This window comes from Mixophyes fleayi, chromosome 4, assembly GCF_038048845.1.
Source record: "Mixophyes fleayi isolate aMixFle1 chromosome 4, aMixFle1.hap1, whole genome shotgun sequence".
Classification (NCBI taxonomy): Eukaryota; Metazoa; Chordata; class Amphibia; order Anura; family Limnodynastidae; genus Mixophyes; species Mixophyes fleayi.
The window spans coordinates 65,230,173-65,248,936 of NC_134405.1; the positions used below are offsets into that span (position 1 = coordinate 65,230,173).

Here is an 18,764-nt window from a genome sequence, read left to right on the forward strand (position 1 = left end):
ACTGGCCAAACTTTGTTACCAAAAGGCTTCATTCACCACGACATTCCTGTAGGTGCAGTAGCTAAAACATGCCATTTACCATGGTAACATTGGGTCCTCCAAAACCTTTCCATCGAGTTAAAAAAGGGTTGCATTTTTGTTTTTACTATTTCTGGGGTGCAAGTTGGCTTGTTGCTTATTCTTCACCACTTGAGATTGTGTTTTTAAGCTTGTTGTGACTGGCCAAACTGTGTTACCAAAAGGCTTCATCCACCACGACATTCTTGTGGGTGCAGTAGCTAAAACATGCCATTTACCATGGTAACATTGGGTCCTCCAAAACCTTTCCATCGAGTTAGAAAAGGGTTGCATTTTTGTTTTTACTATTTCTTTGGACACGCACCGTACTGACATTTTAGATGCTAGAGACCCAATAAACAATGTTTTACTTCACGCGCAGATCACATGTGAGATCATATTGCCTTACATTTAAATATACAGTATTACACAGTACATAAGTGTCTGTATTCCCTGTATTGTTGGGTGCAATATATTTGTGAAAATAAAAGGTAACTAAATTTTGATGAACAAGCCTTGCTTAGATAATTTATTAACAGTTAAACTGGTCACCAAACATAGAAACGTAGGGAAAAGATGTGTCTTTAAAGTGCTCCAGTGGCGCAATCGGTCAGCGCGCGGTACTTATAAGACAGTATCTGTTAAGCTATGCCGAGGTTGTGAGTTCAAGCCTTACCTGGAGCATGTTTGCTTGCTTATTTCTTCTTTTCTGAGGTCATTACTCATTGGTTATCGTTTGCAACCTGAATATTTATTATCATATTACCAAGAAAGCAACAACAACATAGAAATGACTGTGTTTATCACACATCAGCATTGGTTGACAAATCAGGATTGGTTCAACTGCATTGTAAACGCTCCATGAGTCGGTCAACAAAGTGCCAATGCAAAAGACTTTTTACCGTTGGTAAAAGAGTTGCAGCAATCCGTTTTACTGCAATACAGCATGAGGGCCCATATTTTTTGCTCTCATTAGTACCAGCACATTTCCTGCAGGAATTTGGAAAGCAAAAAACACAAAACAACTTCCCTTTTTCCAAGCATTTAAATGACTGATTACTGCGGAAAAAATCAGGCACACACGCAAGTCTCACTGAGCCCCAGTGGCCTAATGGATAAGGCACTGGCCTCCTAAGCCAGGGATTGTGGGTTCAAGTCCCATCTGGGGTGCAAGTTGGTTTGTTGCTTATTCTTCACCACTTGAGATTGTGTTTTGAAGCTTGTTGCGACTGGCCAAACTTTGTTACCAAAAGGCTTCATCCACCACGACATTCCTGTAGGTGCAGTAGCTAAAACATGCCATTTACCATGGTAACATTGGGTCCTCCAAAACCTTTCCATCGAGTTAAAAAAGGGTTGCATTTTTGTTTTTACTATTTCTGGGGTGCAAGTTGGCTTGTTGCTTATTCTTCACCACTTGAGATTGTGTTTTTAAGCTTGTTGTGACTGGCCAAACTGTGTTACCAAAAGGCTCCATCCACCACGACATTCCTGTGGGTGCAGTAGCTAAAACATGCCATTTACCATGGTAACATTGGGTCCTCCAAAACCTTTCCATCGAGTTAGAAAAGGGTTGCATTTTTGTTTTTACTATTTCTTTGGACACGCACCGTACTGACATTTTAGATGCTAGAGACCCAATAAACAATGTTTTACTTCACGCGCAGATCACATGTGAGATCATATTGCCTTACATTTAAATATACAGTATTACACAGTACATAAGTGTCTGTATTCCCTGTATTGTTGGATGCAATATATTTGTGAAAATAAAAGGTAACTAAATTTTGATGAACAAGCCTTGCTTAGATAATTTATTAACAGTTAAACTGGTCACCAAACATAGAAACGTAGGGAAAAGATGTGTCTTTAAAGTGCTCCAGTGGCGCAATCGGTCAGCGCGCGGTACTTATAAGACAGTATCTGTTAAGCTATGCCGAGGTTGTGAGTTCAAGCCTCACCTGGAGCATGTTTGCTTGCTTATTTCTTCTTTTCTGAGGTCATTACTTACTGGTTATCGTTTGCAACCTGAATATTTAATATCATATTACCAAGAAAGCAACAACAACATAGAAATGACTGTGTTTATCACACATCAGCATTGGTTGACAAATCAGGATTGGTTCAACTGCATTGTAAACGCTCCATGAGTCGGTCAACAAAGTGCCAATGCAAAAGACTTTTTACCGTTGGTAAAAGAGTTGCAGCAATCCGTTTTACTGCAATACAGCATGAGGGCCCATATTTTTTGCTCTCATTAGTACCAGCACATTTCCTGCAGGAATTTGGAAAGCAAAAAACACAAAACAACTTCCCTTTTTCCAAGCATTTAAATGACTGATTACTGTGGAAAAAATCAGGCACACACGCAAGTCTCACTGAGCCCCAGTGGCCTAATGGATAAGGCACTGGCCTCCTAAGCCAGGGATTGTGGGTTCAAGTTGGTTTGTTGCTTATTCTTCACCACTTGAGATTGTGTTTTGAAGCTTGTTGCGACTGGCCAAACTTTGTTACCAAAAGGCTTCATCCACCACGACATTCCTGTAGGTGCAGTAGCTAAAACATGCCATTTACCATGGTAACATTGGGTCCTCCAAAACCTTTCCATCGAGTTAAAAAAGGGTTGCATTTTTGTTTTTACTATTTCTGGGGTGCAAGTTGGCTTGTTGCTTATTCTTCACCACTTGAGATTATGTTTTTAAGCTTGTTGTGACTGGCCAAACTGTGTTACCAAAAGGCTTCATCCACCACGACATTCCTGTGGGTGCAGTAGCTAAAACATGCCATTTACCATGGTAACATTGGGTCCTCCAAAACCTTTCCATCGAGTTAGAAAAGGGTTGCATTTTTGTTTTTACTATTTCTTTGGACACGCACCGTACTGACATTTTAGATGCTAGAGACCCAATAAACAATGTTTTACTTCACGCGCAGATCACATGTGAGATCATATTGCCTTACATTTAAATATACAGTATTACACAGTACATAAGTGTCTGTATTTCCTGTATTGTTGGGTGCAATATATTTGTGAAAATAAAAGGTAACTAAATTTTGATGAACAAGCCTTGCTTAGATAATTTATTAACAGTTAAACTGGTCACCAAACATAGAAACGTAGGGAAAAGATGTGTCTTTAAAGTGCTCCAGTGGCGCAATCGGTCAGCGCGCGGTACTTATAAGACAGTATCTGTTAAGCTATGCCGAGGTTGTGAGTTCAAGCCTCACCTGGAGCATGTTTGCTTGCTTATTTCTTCTTTTCTGAGGTCATTACTCATTGGTTATCGTTTGCAACCTGAATATTTAATATCATATTACCAAGAAAGCAACAACAACATAGAAATGACTGTGTTTATCACACATCAGCATTGGTTGACAAATCAGGATTGGTTCAACTGCATTGTAAACGCTCCATGAGTCGGTCAACAAAGTGCCAATGCAAAAGACTTTTTACCGTTGGTAAAAGAGTTGCAGCAATCCGTTTTACTACAATACAGCATGAGGGCCCATATTTTTTGCTCTCATTAGTACCAGCACATTTCCTGCAGGAATTTGGAAAGCAAAAAACACAAAACAACTTCCCTTTTTCCAAGCATTTAAATGACTGATTACTGCGGAAAAAATCAGGCACACACGCAAGTCTCACTGAGCCCCAGTGGCCTAATGGATAAGGCACTGGCCTCCTAAGCCAGGGATTGTGGGTTCAAGTTGGTTTGTTGCTTATTCTTCACCACTTGAGATTGTGTTTTGAAGCTTGTTGCGACTGGCCAAACTTTGTTACCAAAAGGCTTCATTCACCACGACATTCCTGTAGGTGCAGTAGCTAAAACATGCCATTTACCATGGTAACATTGGGTCCTCCAAAACCTTTCCATCGAGTTAAAAAAGGGTTGCATTTTTGTTTTTACTATTTCTGGGGTGCAAGTTGGCTTGTTGCTTATTCTTCACCACTTGAGATTGTGTTTTTAAGCTTGTTGTGACTGGCCAAACTGTGTTACCAAAAGGCTTCATCCACCACGACATTCTTGTGGGTGCAGTAGCTAAAACATGCCATTTACCATGGTAACATTGGGTCCTCCAAAACCTTTCCATCGAGTTAGAAAAGGGTTGCATTTTTGTTTTTACTATTTCTTTGGACACGCACCGTACTGACATTTTAGATGCTAGAGACCCAATAAACAATGTTTTACTTCACGCGCAGATCACATGTGAGATCATATTGCCTTACATTTAAATATACAGTATTACACAGTACATAAGTGTCTGTATTCCCTGTATTGCTTGCTTATTTCTTCTTTTCTGAGGTCATTACTCATTGGTTATCGTTTGCAACCTGAATATTTAATATCATATTACCAAGAAAGCAACAACAACATAGAAATGACTGTGTTTATCACACATCAGCATTGGTTGACAAATCAGGATTGGTTCAACTGCATTGTAAACGCTCCATGAGTCGGTCAACAAAGTGCCAATGCAAAAGACTTTTTACCGTTGGTAAAAGAGTTGCAGCAATCCGTTTTACTGCAATACAGCATGAGGGCCCATATTTTTTGCTCTCATTAGTACCAGCACATTTCCTGCAGGAATTTGGAAAGCAAAAAACACAAAACAACTTCCCTTTTTCCAAGCATTTAAATGACTGATTACTGTGGAAAAAATCAGGCACACACGCAAGTCTCACTGAGCCCCAGTGGCCTAATGGATAAGGCACTGGCCTCCTAAGCCAGGGATTGTGGGTTCAAGTTGGTTTGTTGCTTATTCTTCACCACTTGAGATTGTGTTTTGAAGCTTGTTGCGACTGGCCAAACTTTGTTACCAAAAGGCTTCATCCACCACGACATTCCTGTAGGTGCAGTAGCTAAAACATGCCATTTACCATGGTAACATTGGGTCCTCCAAAACCTTTCCATCGAGTTAAAAAAGGGTTGCATTTTTGTTTTTACTATTTCTGGGGTGCAAGTTGGCTTGTTGCTTATTCTTCACCACTTGAGATTGTGTTTTTAAGCTTGTTGTGACTGGCCAAACTGTGTTACCAAAAGGCTTCATCCACCACGACATTCTTGTGGGTGCAGTAGCTAAAACATGCCATTTACCATGGTAACATTGGGTCCTCCAAAACCTTTCCATCGAGTTAGAAAAGGGTTGCATTTTTGTTTTTACTATTTCTTTGGACACGCACCGTACTGACATTTTAGATGCTAGAGACCCAATAAACAATGTTTTACTTCACGCGCAGATCACATGTGAGATCATATTGCCTTACATTTAAATATACAGTATTACACAGTACATAAGTGTCTGTATTCCCTGTATTGTTGGGTGCAATATATTTGTGAAAATAAAAGGTAACTAAATTTTGATGAACAAGCCTTGCTTAGATAATTTATTAACAGTTAAACTGGTCACCAAACATAGAAACGTAGGGAAAAGATGTGTCCTTAAAGTGCTCCAGTGGTGCAATCGGTCAGCGCACGGTACTTATAAGACAGTATCTGTTAAGCTATGCCGAGGTTGTGAGTTCAAGCCTCACCTGGAGCATGTTTGCTTGCTTATTTCTTCTTTTCTGAGGTCATTACTCATTGGTTATCGTTTGCAACCTGAATATTTAATATCATATTACCAAGAAAGCAACAACAACATAGAAATGACTGTGTTTATCACACATCAGCATTGGTTGACAAATCAGGATTGGTTCAACTGCATTGTAAACGCTCCATGAGTCGGTCAACAAAGTGCAAATGCAAAAGACTTTTTACCGTTGGTAAAAGAGTTGCAGCAATCCGTTTTACTGCAATACAGCATGAGGGCCCATATTTTTTGCTCTCATTAGTACCAGCACATTTCCTGCAGGAATTTGGAAAGCAAAAAACACAAAACAACTTCCCTTTTTCCAAGCATTTAAATGACTGATTACTGCGGAAAAAATCAGGCACACACGCAAGTCTCACTGAGCCCCAGTGGCCTAATGGATAAGGCACTGGCCTCCTAAGCCAGGGATTGTGGGTTCAAGTCCCATCTGGGGTGCAAGTTGGTTTGTTGCTTATTCTTCACCACTTGAGATTGTGTTTTTAAGCTTGTTGCGACTGGCCAAACTGTGTTACCAAAAGGCTTCATCCACCACGACATTCCTGTAGATGCAGTAGCTAAAACATGCCATTTACCATGGTAACATTGGGTCCTCCAAAACCTTTCCATCGAGTTAGAAAAGGGTTGCATTTTTGTTTTTACTATTTCTGAGGTGCAAGTTGGTTTGTTGCTTAATCTTCACCACTTGAGATTGTGTTTTTAAGCTTGTTGCGACTGGCCAAACTGTGTTACCAAAAGGCTTCATCCACCACAACATTCCTGTGGGTGCAGTAGCTAAAACATGCCATTTACCATGGTAACATTGGGTCCTCCAAAACCTTTCCATCGAGTTAGAAAAGGGTTGCATTTTTGTTTTTACTATTTCTTTGGACACGCACCGTACTGACATTTTAGATGCTAGAGACCCAATAAACAATGTTTTACTTCACGCGCAGATCACATGTGAGATCATATTGCCTTACATTTAAATATACAGTATTACACAGTACATAAGTGTCTGTATTCCCTGTATTGTTGGGTGCAATATATTTGTGAAAATAAAAGGTAACTAAATTTTGATGAACAAGCCTTGCTTAGATAATTTATTAACACTTAAACTGGTCACCAAACATAGAAACGTAGGGAAAAGATGTGTCTTTAAAGTGCTCCAGTGGCGCAATCGTTCAGCGCGCGGTACTTATAAGACAGTATCTGTTAAGCTATGCCGAGGTTGTGAGTTCAAGCCTCACCTGGAGCATGTTTGCTTGCTTATTTTTTCTTTTCTGAGGTCATTACTCATTGGTTATCGTTTGCAACCTGAATATTTAATATCATATTACCAAGAAAGCAACAACAACATAGAAAATCAGGCACACACGCAAGTCTCACTGAGCCCCAGTGGCCTAATGGATAAGGCACTGGCCTCCTAAGCCAGGGATTGTGGGTTCAAGTCCCATCTGGGGTGCAAGTTGGTTTGTTGCTTATTCTTCACCACTTGAGATTGTGTTTTGAAGCTTGCTGCGACTGGCCAAACTTTGTTACCAAAAGGCTTCATCCACCACGACATTCCTGTAGGTGCAGTAGCTAAAACATGCCATTTACCATGGTAACATGGGGTCCTCCAAAACCTTTCCATCGAGTTAGAAAAGGGTTGCATTTTTGTTTTTACTATTTCTTTGGACACGCACCGTACTGACATTTTAGATGCTAGAGACCCAATAAACAATGTTTTACTTCACGCGCAGATCACATGTGAGATCATATTGCCTTACATTTAAATATACAGTATTACACAGTACATAAGTGTCTGTATTCCCTGTATTGTTGGGTGCAATATATTTGTGAAAATAAAAGGTAACTAAATTTTGATGAACAAGCCTTGCTTAGATAATTTATTAACAGTTAAACTGGTCACCAAACATAGAAACGTAGGGAAAAGATGTGTCTTTAAAGTGCTCCAGTGGCGCAATCGGTCAGCGCGTGGTACTTATAAGACAGTATCTGTTAAGCTATGCCGAGGTTGTGAGTTCAAGCCTCACCTGGAGCATGTTTGCTTGCTTATTTCTTCTTTTCTGAGGTCATTACTCATTGGTTATCGTTTGCAACCTGAATATTTAATATCATATTACCAAGAAAGCAACAACAACATAGAAATGACTGTGTTTATCACACATCAGCATTGGTTGACAAATCAGGATTGGTTCAACTGCATTGTAAACGCTCCATGAGTCGGTCAACAAAGTGCCAATGCAAAAGACTTTTTACCGTTGGTAAAAGAGTTGCAGCAATCCGTTTTACTGCAATACAGCATGAGGGCCCATATTTTTTGCTCTCATTAGTACCAGCACATTTCCTGCAGGAATTTGGAAAGCAAAAAACACAAAACAACTTCCCTTTTTCCAAGCATTTAAATGACTGATTACTGTGGAAAAAATCAGGCACACACGCAAGTCTCACTGAGCCCCAGTGGCCTAATGGATAAGGCACTGGCCTCCTAAGCCAGGGATTGTGGGTTCAAGTTGGTTTGTTGCTTATTCTTCACCACTTGAGATTGTGTTTTGAAGCTTGTTGCGACTGGCCAAACTTTGTTACCAAAAGGCTTCATCCACCACGACATTCCTGTAGGTGCAGTAGCTAAAACATGCCATTTACCATGGTAACATTGGGTCCTCCAAAACCTTTCCATCGAGTTAAAAAAGGGTTGCATTTTTGTTTTTACTATTTCTGGGGTGCAAGTTGGCTTGTTGCTTATTCTTCACCACTTGAGATTGTGTTTTTAAGCTTGTTGTGACTGGCCAAACTGTGTTACCAAAAGGCTTCATCCACCACGACATTCTTGTGGGTGCAGTAGCTAAAACATGCCATTTACCATGGTAACATTGGGTCCTCCAAAACCTTTCCATCGAGTTAGAAAAGGGTTGCATTTTTGTTTTTACTATTTCTTTGGACACGCACCGTACTGACATTTTAGATGCTAGAGACCCAATAAACAATGTTTTACTTCACGCGCAGATCACATGTGAGATCATATTGCCTTACATTTAAATATACAGTATTACACAGTACATAAGTGTCTGTATTCCCTGTATTGTTGGGTGCAATATATTTGTGAAAATAAAAGGTAACTAAATTTTGATGAACAAGCCTTGCTTAGATAATTTATTAACAGTTAAACTGGTCACCAAACATAGAAACGTAGGGAAAAGATGTGTCTTTAAAGTGCTCCAGTGGCGCAATCGGTCAGCGCGCGGTACTTATAAGACAGTATCTGTTAAGCTATGCCGAGGTTGTGAGTTCAAGCCTCACCTGGAGCATGTTTGCTTGCTTATTTCTTCTTTTCTGAGGTCATTACTCATTGGTTATCGTTTGCAACCTGAATATTTAATATCATATTACCAAGAAAGCAACAACAACATAGAAATGACTGTGTTTATCACACATCAGCATTGGTTGACAAATCAGGATTGGTTCAACTGCATTGTAAACGCTCCATGAGTCGGTCAACAAAGTGCCAATGCAAAAGACTTTTTACCGTTGGTAAAAGAGTTGCAGCAATCCGTTTTACTGCAATACAGCATGAGGGCCCATATTTTTTGCTCTCATTAGTACCAGCACATTTCCTGCAGGAATTTGGAAAGCAAAAAACACAAAACAACTTCCCTTTTTCCAAGCATTTAAATGACTGATTACTGTGGAAAAAATCAGGCACACACGCAAGTCTCACTGAGCCCCAGTGGCCTAATGGATAAGGCACTGGCCTCCTAAGCCAGGGATTGTGGGTTCAAGTCCCATCTGGGGTGCAAGTTGGTTTGTTGCTTATTCTTCACCACTTGAGATTGTGTTTTGAAGCTTGTTGCGACTGGCCAAACTTTGTTACCAAAAGGCTTCATCCACCACGTAGCTAAAACATGCCATTTACCATGGTAACATTGGGTCCTCCAAAACCTTTCCATCGAGTTAGAAAAGGGTTGCATTTTTGTTTTTACTATTTCTTTGGACACGCACCGTACTGACATTTTAGATGCTAGAGACCCAATAAACAATGTTTTACTTCACGCGCAGATCACATGTGAGATCATATTGCCTTACATTTAAATATACAGTATTACACAGTACATAAGTGTCTGTATTCCCTGTATTGTTGGATGCAATATATTTGTGAAAATAAAAGGTAACTAAATTTTGATGAACAAGCCTTGCTTAGATAATTTATTAACAGTTAAACTGGTCACCAAACATAGAAACGTAGGGAAAAGATGTGTCCTTAAAGTGCTCCAGTGGTGCAATCGGTCAGCGCACGGTACTTATAAGACAGTATCTGTTAAGCTATGCCGAGGTTGTGAGTTCAAGCCTCACCTGGAGCATGTTTGCTTGCTTATTTCTTCTTTTCTGAGGTCATTACTCATTGGTTATCGTTTGCAACCTGAATATTTAATATCATATTACCAAGAAAGCAACAACAACATAGAAATGACTGTGTTTATCACACATCAGCATTGGTTGACAAATCAGGATTGGTTCAACTGCATTGTAAACGCTCCATGAGTCGGTCAACAAAGTGCAAATGCAAAAGACTTTTTACCGTTGGTAAAAGAGTTGCAGCAATCCGTTTTACTGCAATACAGCATGAGGGCCCATATTTTTTGCTCTCATTAGTACCAGCACATTTCCTGCAGGAATTTGGAAAGCAAAAAACACAAAACAACTTCCCTTTTTCCAAGCATTTAAATGACTGATTACTGCGGAAAAAATCAGGCACACACGCAAGTCTCACTGAGCCCCAGTGGCCTAATGGATAAGGCACTGGCCTCCTAAGCCAGGGATTGTGGGTTCAAGTCCCATCTGGGGTGCAAGTTGGTTTGTTGCTTATTCTTCACCACTTGAGATTGTGTTTTTAAGCTTGTTGCGACTGGCCAAACTGTGTTACCAAAAGGCTTCATCCACCATGACATTCCTGTAGATGCAGTAGCTAAAACATGCCATTTACCATGGTAACATTGGGTCCTCCAAAACCTTTCCATCGAGTTAGAAAAGGGTTGCATTTTTGTTTTTACTATTTCTGAGGTGCAAGTTGGTTTGTTGCTTAATCTTCACCACTTGAGATTGTGTTTTTAAGCTTGTTGCGACTGGCCAAACTGTGTTACCAAAAGGCTTCATCCACCACAACATTCCTGTGGGTGCAGTAGCTAAAACATGCCATTTACCATGGTAACATTGGGTCCTCCAAAACCTTTCCATCGAGTTAGAAAAGGGTTGCATTTTTGTTTTTACTATTTCTTTGGACACGCACCGTACTGACATTTTAGATGCTAGAGACCCAATAAACAATGTTTTACTTCACTCGCAGATCACATGTGAGATCATATTGCCTTACATTTAAATATACAGTATTACACAGTACATAAGTGTCTGTATTCCCTGTATTGTTGGGTGCAATATATTTGTGAAAATAAAAGGTAACTAAATTTTGATGAACAAGCCTTGCTTAGATAATTTATTAACACTTAAACTGGTCACCAAACATAGAAACGTAGGGAAAAGATGTGTCTTTAAAGTGCTCCAGTGGCGCAATCGTTCAGCGCGCGGTACTTATAAGACAGTATCTGTTAAGCTATGCCGAGGTTGTGAGTTCAAGCCTCACCTGGAGCATGTTTGCTTGCTTATTTTTTCTTTTCTGAGGTCATTACTCATTGGTTATCGTTTGCAACCTGAATATTTAATATCATATTACCAAGAAAGCAACAACAACATAGAAAATCAGGCACACACGCAAGTCTCACTGAGCCCCAGTGGCCTAATGGATAAGGCACTGGCCTCCTAAGCCAGGGATTGTGGGTTCAAGTCCCATCTGGGGTGCAAGTTGGTTTGTTGCTTATTCTTCACCACTTGAGATTGTGTTTTGAAGCTTGCTGCGACTGGCCAAACTTTGTTACCAAAAGGCTTCATCCACCACGACATTCCTGTAGGTGCAGTAGCTAAAACATGCCATTTACCATGGTAACATGGGGTCCTCCAAAACCTTTCCATCGAGTTAGAAAAGGGTTGCATTTTTGTTTTTACTATTTCTTTGGACACGCACCGTACTGACATTTTAGATGCTAGAGACCCAATAAACAATGTTTTACTTCACGCGCAGATCACATGTGAGATCATATTGCCTTACATTTAAATATACAGTATTACACAGTACATAAGTGTCTGTATTCCCTGTATTGTTGGGTGCAATATATTTGTGAAAATAAAAGGTAACTAAATTTTGATGAACAAGCCTTGCTTAGATAATTTATTAACAGTTAAACTGGTCACCAAACATAGAAACGTAGGGAAAAGATGTGTCTTTAAAGTGCTCCAGTGGCGCAATCGGTCAGCGCGTGGTACTTATAAGACAGTATCTGTTAAGCTATGCCGAGGTTGTGAGTTCAAGCCTCACCTGGAGCATGTTTGCTTGCTTATTTCTTCTTTTCTGAGGTCATTACTCATTGGTTATCGTTTGCAACCTGAATATTTAATATCATATTACCAAGAAAGCAACAACAACATAGAAATGACTGTGTTTATCACACATCAGCATTGGTTGACAAATCAGGATTGGTTCAACTGCATTGTAAACGCTCCATGAGTCGGTCAACAAAGTGCCAATGCAAAAGACTTTTTACCGTTGGTAAAAGAGTTGCAGCAATCCGTTTTACTGCAATACAGCATGAGGGCCCATATTTTTTGCTCTCATTAGTACCAGCACATTTCCTGCAGGAATTTGGAAAGCAAAAAACACAAAACAACTTCCCTTTTTCCAAGCATTTAAATGACTGATTACTGCGGAAAAAATCAGGCACACACACAAGTCTCACTGAGCCCCAGTGGCCTAATGGATAAGGCACTGGCCTCCTAAGCCAGGGATTGTGGGTTCAAGTTGGTTTGTTGCTTATTCTTCACCACTTGAGATTGTGTTTTGAAGCTTGTTGCGACTGGCCAAACTTTGTTACCAAAAGGCTTCATCCACCACGACATTCCTGTAGGTGCAGTAGCTAAAACATGCCATTTACCATGGTAACATTGGGTCCTCCAAAACCTTTCCATCGAGTTAAAAAAGGGTTGCATTTTTGTTTTTACTATTTCTGGGGTGCAAGTTGGTTTGTTGCTTATTCTTCACCACTTGAGATTGTGTTTTTAAGCTTGTTGTGACTGGCCAAACTGTGTTACCAAAAGGCTTCATCCACCACGACATTCCTGTGGGTGCAGTAGCTAAAACATGCCATTTACCATGGTAACATTGGGTCCTCCAAAACCTTTCCATCGAGTTAGAAAAGGGTTGCATTTTTGTTTTTACTATTTCTATGGACACGCACCGTACTGACATTTTAGATGCTAGAGACCCAATAAACAATGTTTTACTTCACGCGCAGATCACATGTGAGATCATATTGCCTTACATTTAAATATACAGTATTACACAGTACATAAGTGTCTGTATTCCCTGTATTGTTGGGTGCAATATATTTGTGAAAATAAAAGGTAACTAAATTTTGATGAACAAGCCTTGCTTAGATAATTTATTAACACTTAAACTGGTCAGCAAACATAGAAACGTAGGGAAAAGATGTGTATTTAAAGTGCTTCAGTGGCGCAATCGGTCAGCGCGCGGTACTTATAAGACAGTATCTGTTAAGCTATGCCGAGGTTGTGAGTTCAAGCCTCACCTGGAGCATGTTTGCTTGCTTATTTCTTCTTTTCTGAGGTCATTACTCATTGGTTATCGTTTGCAACCTGAATATTTAATATCATATTACCAAGAAAGCAACAACAACATAGAAATGACTGTGTTTATCACACATCAGCATTGGTTGACAAATCAGGATTGGTTCAACTGCATTGTAAACGCTCCATGAGTCGGTCAACAAAGTGCCAATGCAAAAGACTTTTTACCGTTGGTAAAAGAGTTGCAGCAATCCGTTTTACTGCAATACAGCATGAGACCCATATTTTTTGCTCTCATTAGTACCAGCACATTTCCTGCAGGAATTTGGAAAGCAAAAAACACAAAACAACTTCCCTTTTTCCAAGCATTTAAATGACTGATTACTGCGGAAAAAATCAGGCACACACGCAAGTCTCACTGAGCCCCAGTGGCCTAATGGATAAGGCACTGGCCTCCTAAGCCAGGGATTGTGGGTTCAAGTCCCATCTGGGGTGCAAGTTGGTTTGTTGCTTATTCTTCACCACTTGAGATTGTGTTTTAAAGCTTGTTGCGACTGGCCAAACTTTGTTACCAAAAGGCTTCATCCACCACGACATTCCTGTAGGTGCAGTAGCTAAAACATGCCATTTACCATGGTAACATTGGGTCCTCCAAAACCTTTCCATCGAGTTAAAAAAGGGTTGCATTTTTGTTTTTACTATTTCTGGGGTGCAAGTTGGCTTGTTGCTTATTCTTCACCACTTGAGATTGTGTTTTTAAGCTTGTTGTGACTGGCCAAACTGTGTCACCAAAAGGCTTCATCCACCACGACATTCCTGTGGGTGCAGTAGCTAAAACATGCCATTTACCATGGTAACATTGGGTCCTCCAAAACCTTTCCATCGAGTTAGAAAAGGGTTGCATTTTTGTTTTTACTATTTCTTTGGACACGCACCGTACTGACATTTTAGATGCTAGAGACCCAATAAACAATGTTTTACTTCACGCGCAGATCACATGTGAGATCATATTGCCTTACATTTAAATATACAGTATTACACAGTACATAAGTGTCTGTATTTCCTGTATTGTTGGGTGCAATATATTTGTGAAAATAAAAGGTAACTAAATTTTGATGAACAAGCCTTGCTTAGATAATTTATTAACAGTTAAACTGGTCACCAAACATAGAAACGTAGGGAAAAGATGTGTCTTTAAAGTGCTCCAGTGGTGCAATCGGTCAGCGCGCGGTACTTATAAGACAGTATCTGTTAAGCTATGCCGAGGTTGTGAGTTCAAGCCTCACCTGGAGCATGTTTGCTTGCTTATTTCTTCTTTTCTGAGGTCATTACTCATTGGTTATCGTTTGCAACCTGAATATTTAATATCATATTACCAAGAAAGCAACAACAACATAGAAATGACTGTGTTTATCACACATCAGCATTGGTTGACAAATCAGGATTGGTTCAACTGCATTGTAAACGCTCCATGAGTCGGTCAACAAAGTGCCAATGCAAAAGACTTTTTACCGTTGGTAAAAGAGTTGCAGCAATCCGTTTTACTATAATACAGCATGAGGGCCCATATTTTTTGCTCTCATTAGTACCAGCACATTTCCTGCAGGAATTTGGAAAGCAAAAAACACAAAACAACTTCCCTTTTTCCAAGCATTTAAATGACTGATTACTGCGGAAAAAATCAGGCACACACGCAAGTCTCACTGAGCCCCAGTGGCCTAATGGATAAGGCACTGGCCTCCTAAGCCAGGGATTGTGGGTTCAAGTTGGTTTGTTGCTTATTCTTCACCACTTGAGATTGTGTTTTGAAGCTTGTTGCGACTGGCCAAACTTTGTTACCAAAAGGCTTCATTCACCACGACATTCCTGTAGGTGCAGTAGCTAAAACATGCCATTTACCATGGTAACATTGGGTCCTCCAAAACCTTTCCATCGAGTTAAAAAAGGGTTGCATTTTTGTTTTTACTATTTCTGGGGTGCAAGTTGGCTTGTTGCTTATTCTTCACCACTTGAGATTGTGTTTTTAAGCTTGTTGTGACTGGCCAAACTGTGTTACCAAAAGGCTTCATCCACCACGACATTCTTGTGGGTGCAGTAGCTAAAACATGCCATTTACCATGGTAACATTGGGTCCTCCAAAACCTTTCCATCGAGTTAGAAAAGGGTTGCATTTTTGTTTTTACTATTTCTTTGGACACGCACCGTACTGACATTTTAGATGCTAGAGACCCAATAAACAATGTTTTACTTCACGCGCAGATCACATGTGAGATCATATTGCCTTACATTTAAATATACAGTATTACACAGTACATAAGTGTCTGTATTCCCTGTATTGTTGGATGCAATATATTTGTGAAAATAAAAGGTAACTAAATTTTGATGAACAAGCCTTGCTTAGATAATTTATTAACAGTTAAACTGGTCACCAAACATAGAAACGTAGGGAAAAGATGTGTCCTTAAAGTGCTCCAGTGGTGCAATCGGTCAGCGCACGGTACTTATAAGACAGTATCTGTTAAGCTATGCCGAGGTTGTGAGTTCAAGCCTCACCTGGAGCATGTTTGCTTGCTTATTTCTTCTTTTCTGAGGTCATTACTCATTGGTTATCGTTTGCAACCTGAATATTTAATATCATATTACCAAGAAAGCAACAACAACATAGAAATGACTGTGTTTATCACACATCAGCATTGGTTGACAAATCAGGATTGGTTCAACTGCATTGTAAACGCTCCATGAGTCGGTCAACAAAGTGCCAATGCAAAAGACTTTTTACCGTTGGTAAAAGAGTTGCAGCAATCCGTTTTACTGCAATACAGCATGAGGGCCCATATTTTTTGCTCTCATTAGTACCAGCACATTTCCTGCAGGAATTTGGAAAGCAAAAAACACAAAACAACTTCCCTTTTTCCAAGCATTTAAATGACTGATTACTGCGGAAAAAATCAGGCACACACGCAAGTCTCACTGAGCCCCAGTGGCCTAATGGATAAGGCACTGGCCTCCTAAGCCAGGGATTGTGGGTTCAAGTTGGTTTGTTGCTTATTCTTCACCACTTGAGATTGTGTTTTGAAGCTTGTTGCGACTGGCCAAACTTTGTTACCAAAAGGCTTCATTCACCACGACATTCCTGTAGGTGCAGTAGCTAAAACATGCCATTTACCATGGTAACATTGGGTCCTCCAAAACCTTTCCATCGAGTTAAAAAAGGGTTGCATTTTTGTTTTTACTATTTCTGGGGTGCAAGTTGGCTTGTTGCTTATTCTTCACCACTTGAGATTGTGTTTTTAAGCTTGTTGTGACTGGCCAAACTGTGTTACCAAAAGGCTTCATCCACCACGACATTCTTGTGGGTGCAGTAGCTAAAACATGCCATTTACCATGGTAACATTGGGTCCTCCAAAACCTTTCCATCGAGTTAGAAAAGGGTTGCATTTTTGTTTTTACTATTTCTTTGGACACGCACCGTACTGACATTTTAGATGCTAGAGACCCAATAAACAATGTTTTACTTCACGCGCAGATCACATGTGAGATCATATTGCCTTACATTTAAATATACAGTATTACACAGTACATAAGTGTCTGTATTCCCTGTATTGTTGGGTGCAATATATTTGTGAAAATAAAAGGTAACTAAATTTTGATGAACAAGCCTTGCTTAGATAATTTATTAACAGTTAAACTGGTCACCAAACATAGAAACGTAGGGAAAAGATGCGTCTTTAAAGTGCTCCAGTGGTGCAATCGGTCAGCGCGCGGTACTTATAAGACAGTATCTGTTAAGCTATGCCGAGGTTGTGAGTTCAAGCCTCACCTGGAGCATGTTTGCTTGCTTATTTCTTCTTTTCTGAGGTCATTACTCATTGGTTATCGTTTGCAACCTGAATATTTATTATCATATTACCAAGAAAGCAACAACAACATAGAAATGACTGTGTTTATCACACATCAGCATTGGTTGACAAATCAGGATTGGTTCAACTGCATTGTAAAAGCTCCATGAGTCGGTCAACAAAGTGCCAATGCAAAAGACTTTTTACCGTTGGTAAAAGAGTTGCAGCAATCCGTTTTACTGCAATACAGCATGAGGGCCCATATTTTTTGCTCTCATTAGTACCAGCACATTTCCTGCAGGAATTTGGAAAGCAAAAAACACAAAACAACTTCCCTTTTTCCAAGCATTTAAATGACTGATTACTGCGGAAAAAATCAGGCACACACGCAAGTCTCACTGAGCCCCAGTGGCCTAATGGATAAGGCACTGGCCTCCTAAGCCAGGGATTGTGGGTTCAAGTCCCATCTGGGGTGCAAGTTGGTTTGTTGCTTATTCTTCACCACTTGAGATTGTGTTTTGAAGCTTGTTGCGACTGGCCAAACTTTGTTACCAAAAGGCTTCATCCACCACGACATTCCTGTAGGTGCAGTAGCTAAAACATGCCATTTACCATGGTAACATTGGGTCCTCCAAAACCTTTCCATCGAGTTAAAAAAGGGTTGCATTTTTGTTTTTACTATTTCTGGGGTGCAAGTTGGCTTGTTGCTTATTCTTCACCACTTGAGATTGTGTTTTTAAGCTTGTTGTGACTGGCCAAACTGTGTTACCAAAAGGCTCCATCCACCACGACATTCCTGTGGGTGCAGTAGCTAAAACATGCCATTTACCATGGTAACATTGGGTCCTCCAAAACCTTTCCATCGAGTTAGAAAAGGGTTGCATTTTTGTTTTTACTATTTCTTTGGACACGCACCGTACTGACATTTTAGATGCTAGAGACCCAATAAACAATGTTTTACTTCACGCGCAGATCACATGTGAGATCATATTGCCTTACATTTAAATATACAGTATTACACAGTACATAAGTGTCTGTATTCCCTGTATTGTTGGATGCAATATATTTGTGAAAATAAAAGGTAACTAAATTTTGATGAACAAGCCTTGCTTAGATAATTTATTAACAGTTAAACTGGTCACCAAACATAGAAACGTAGGGAAAAGATGTGTCTTTAAAGTGCTCCAGTGGCGCAATCGGTCAGCGCGCGGTACTTATAAGACAGTATCTGTTAAGCTATGCCGAGGTTGTGAGTTCAAGCCTCACCTGGAGCATGTTTGCTTGCTTATTTCTTCTTTTCTGAGGTCATTACTTACTGGTTATCGTTTGCAACCTGAATATTTAATATCATATTACCAAGAAAGCAACAACAACATAGAAATGACTGTGTTTATCACACATCAGCATTGGTTGACAAATCAGGATTGGTTCAACTGCATTGTAAACGCTCCATGAGTCGGTCAACAAAGTGCCAATGCAAAAGACTTTTTACCGTTGGTAAAAGAGTTGCAGCAATCCGTTTTACTGCAATACAGCATGAGGGCCCATATTTTTTGCTCTCATTAGTACCAGCACATTTCCTGCAGGAATTTGGAAAGCAAAAAA

General features: G+C 39.9%; 1 protein-coding gene and 23 non-coding genes across 28 annotated transcripts in view; 23 read left to right on the forward strand and 1 right to left on the reverse strand.

The window, feature by feature from the left end:
• Positions 1–18,764, reverse strand: part of FER1L5 (fer-1 like family member 5) — a 676,118-nt gene that overhangs the window by 304,340 nt on the left and 353,014 nt on the right. The gene's annotated exons all lie outside the window — the stretch shown is intronic.
• TRNAI-UAU (transfer RNA isoleucine (anticodon UAU)) lies at positions 649–741 on the forward strand. The gene is given in 2 exon segments: positions 649–686; positions 706–741. It is a non-coding gene; the product is annotated as a tRNA-Ile (tRNA).
• On the forward strand, positions 1,155–1,227 carry TRNAR-CCU (transfer RNA arginine (anticodon CCU)). Its single transcript has one exon. It is a non-coding gene; the product is annotated as a tRNA-Arg (tRNA).
• TRNAI-UAU (transfer RNA isoleucine (anticodon UAU)) lies at positions 1,934–2,026 on the forward strand. Its single transcript is given in 2 exon segments — positions 1,934–1,971; positions 1,991–2,026. It is a non-coding gene; the product is annotated as a tRNA-Ile (tRNA).
• Positions 3,201–3,293, forward strand: TRNAI-UAU (transfer RNA isoleucine (anticodon UAU)). Its single transcript is given in 2 exon segments — positions 3,201–3,238; positions 3,258–3,293. It is a non-coding gene; the product is annotated as a tRNA-Ile (tRNA).
• TRNAI-UAU (transfer RNA isoleucine (anticodon UAU)) lies at positions 5,506–5,598 on the forward strand. The gene is given in 2 exon segments: positions 5,506–5,543; positions 5,563–5,598. It is a non-coding gene; the product is annotated as a tRNA-Ile (tRNA).
• Positions 6,012–6,084, forward strand: TRNAR-CCU (transfer RNA arginine (anticodon CCU)). The gene has a single exon. It is a non-coding gene; the product is annotated as a tRNA-Arg (tRNA).
• Positions 6,791–6,883, forward strand: TRNAI-UAU (transfer RNA isoleucine (anticodon UAU)). The gene is given in 2 exon segments: positions 6,791–6,828; positions 6,848–6,883. It is a non-coding gene; the product is annotated as a tRNA-Ile (tRNA).
• TRNAR-CCU (transfer RNA arginine (anticodon CCU)) lies at positions 7,018–7,090 on the forward strand. The gene has a single exon. It is a non-coding gene; the product is annotated as a tRNA-Arg (tRNA).
• TRNAI-UAU (transfer RNA isoleucine (anticodon UAU)) lies at positions 7,580–7,672 on the forward strand. Its single transcript is given in 2 exon segments — positions 7,580–7,617; positions 7,637–7,672. It is a non-coding gene; the product is annotated as a tRNA-Ile (tRNA).
• On the forward strand, positions 8,847–8,939 carry TRNAI-UAU (transfer RNA isoleucine (anticodon UAU)). The gene is given in 2 exon segments: positions 8,847–8,884; positions 8,904–8,939. It is a non-coding gene; the product is annotated as a tRNA-Ile (tRNA).
• On the forward strand, positions 9,353–9,425 carry TRNAR-CCU (transfer RNA arginine (anticodon CCU)). Its single transcript has one exon. It is a non-coding gene; the product is annotated as a tRNA-Arg (tRNA).
• On the forward strand, positions 9,897–9,989 carry TRNAI-UAU (transfer RNA isoleucine (anticodon UAU)). Its single transcript is given in 2 exon segments — positions 9,897–9,934; positions 9,954–9,989. It is a non-coding gene; the product is annotated as a tRNA-Ile (tRNA).
• Positions 10,403–10,475, forward strand: TRNAR-CCU (transfer RNA arginine (anticodon CCU)). Its single transcript has one exon. It is a non-coding gene; the product is annotated as a tRNA-Arg (tRNA).
• On the forward strand, positions 11,182–11,274 carry TRNAI-UAU (transfer RNA isoleucine (anticodon UAU)). The gene is given in 2 exon segments: positions 11,182–11,219; positions 11,239–11,274. It is a non-coding gene; the product is annotated as a tRNA-Ile (tRNA).
• TRNAR-CCU (transfer RNA arginine (anticodon CCU)) lies at positions 11,409–11,481 on the forward strand. Its single transcript has one exon. It is a non-coding gene; the product is annotated as a tRNA-Arg (tRNA).
• On the forward strand, positions 11,971–12,063 carry TRNAI-UAU (transfer RNA isoleucine (anticodon UAU)). Its single transcript is given in 2 exon segments — positions 11,971–12,008; positions 12,028–12,063. It is a non-coding gene; the product is annotated as a tRNA-Ile (tRNA).
• Positions 13,238–13,330, forward strand: TRNAI-UAU (transfer RNA isoleucine (anticodon UAU)). The gene is given in 2 exon segments: positions 13,238–13,275; positions 13,295–13,330. It is a non-coding gene; the product is annotated as a tRNA-Ile (tRNA).
• TRNAR-CCU (transfer RNA arginine (anticodon CCU)) lies at positions 13,743–13,815 on the forward strand. The gene has a single exon. It is a non-coding gene; the product is annotated as a tRNA-Arg (tRNA).
• On the forward strand, positions 14,522–14,614 carry TRNAI-UAU (transfer RNA isoleucine (anticodon UAU)). Its single transcript is given in 2 exon segments — positions 14,522–14,559; positions 14,579–14,614. It is a non-coding gene; the product is annotated as a tRNA-Ile (tRNA).
• On the forward strand, positions 15,789–15,881 carry TRNAI-UAU (transfer RNA isoleucine (anticodon UAU)). The gene is given in 2 exon segments: positions 15,789–15,826; positions 15,846–15,881. It is a non-coding gene; the product is annotated as a tRNA-Ile (tRNA).
• On the forward strand, positions 17,056–17,148 carry TRNAI-UAU (transfer RNA isoleucine (anticodon UAU)). Its single transcript is given in 2 exon segments — positions 17,056–17,093; positions 17,113–17,148. It is a non-coding gene; the product is annotated as a tRNA-Ile (tRNA).
• On the forward strand, positions 17,562–17,634 carry TRNAR-CCU (transfer RNA arginine (anticodon CCU)). Its single transcript has one exon. It is a non-coding gene; the product is annotated as a tRNA-Arg (tRNA).
• TRNAI-UAU (transfer RNA isoleucine (anticodon UAU)) lies at positions 18,341–18,433 on the forward strand. Its single transcript is given in 2 exon segments — positions 18,341–18,378; positions 18,398–18,433. It is a non-coding gene; the product is annotated as a tRNA-Ile (tRNA).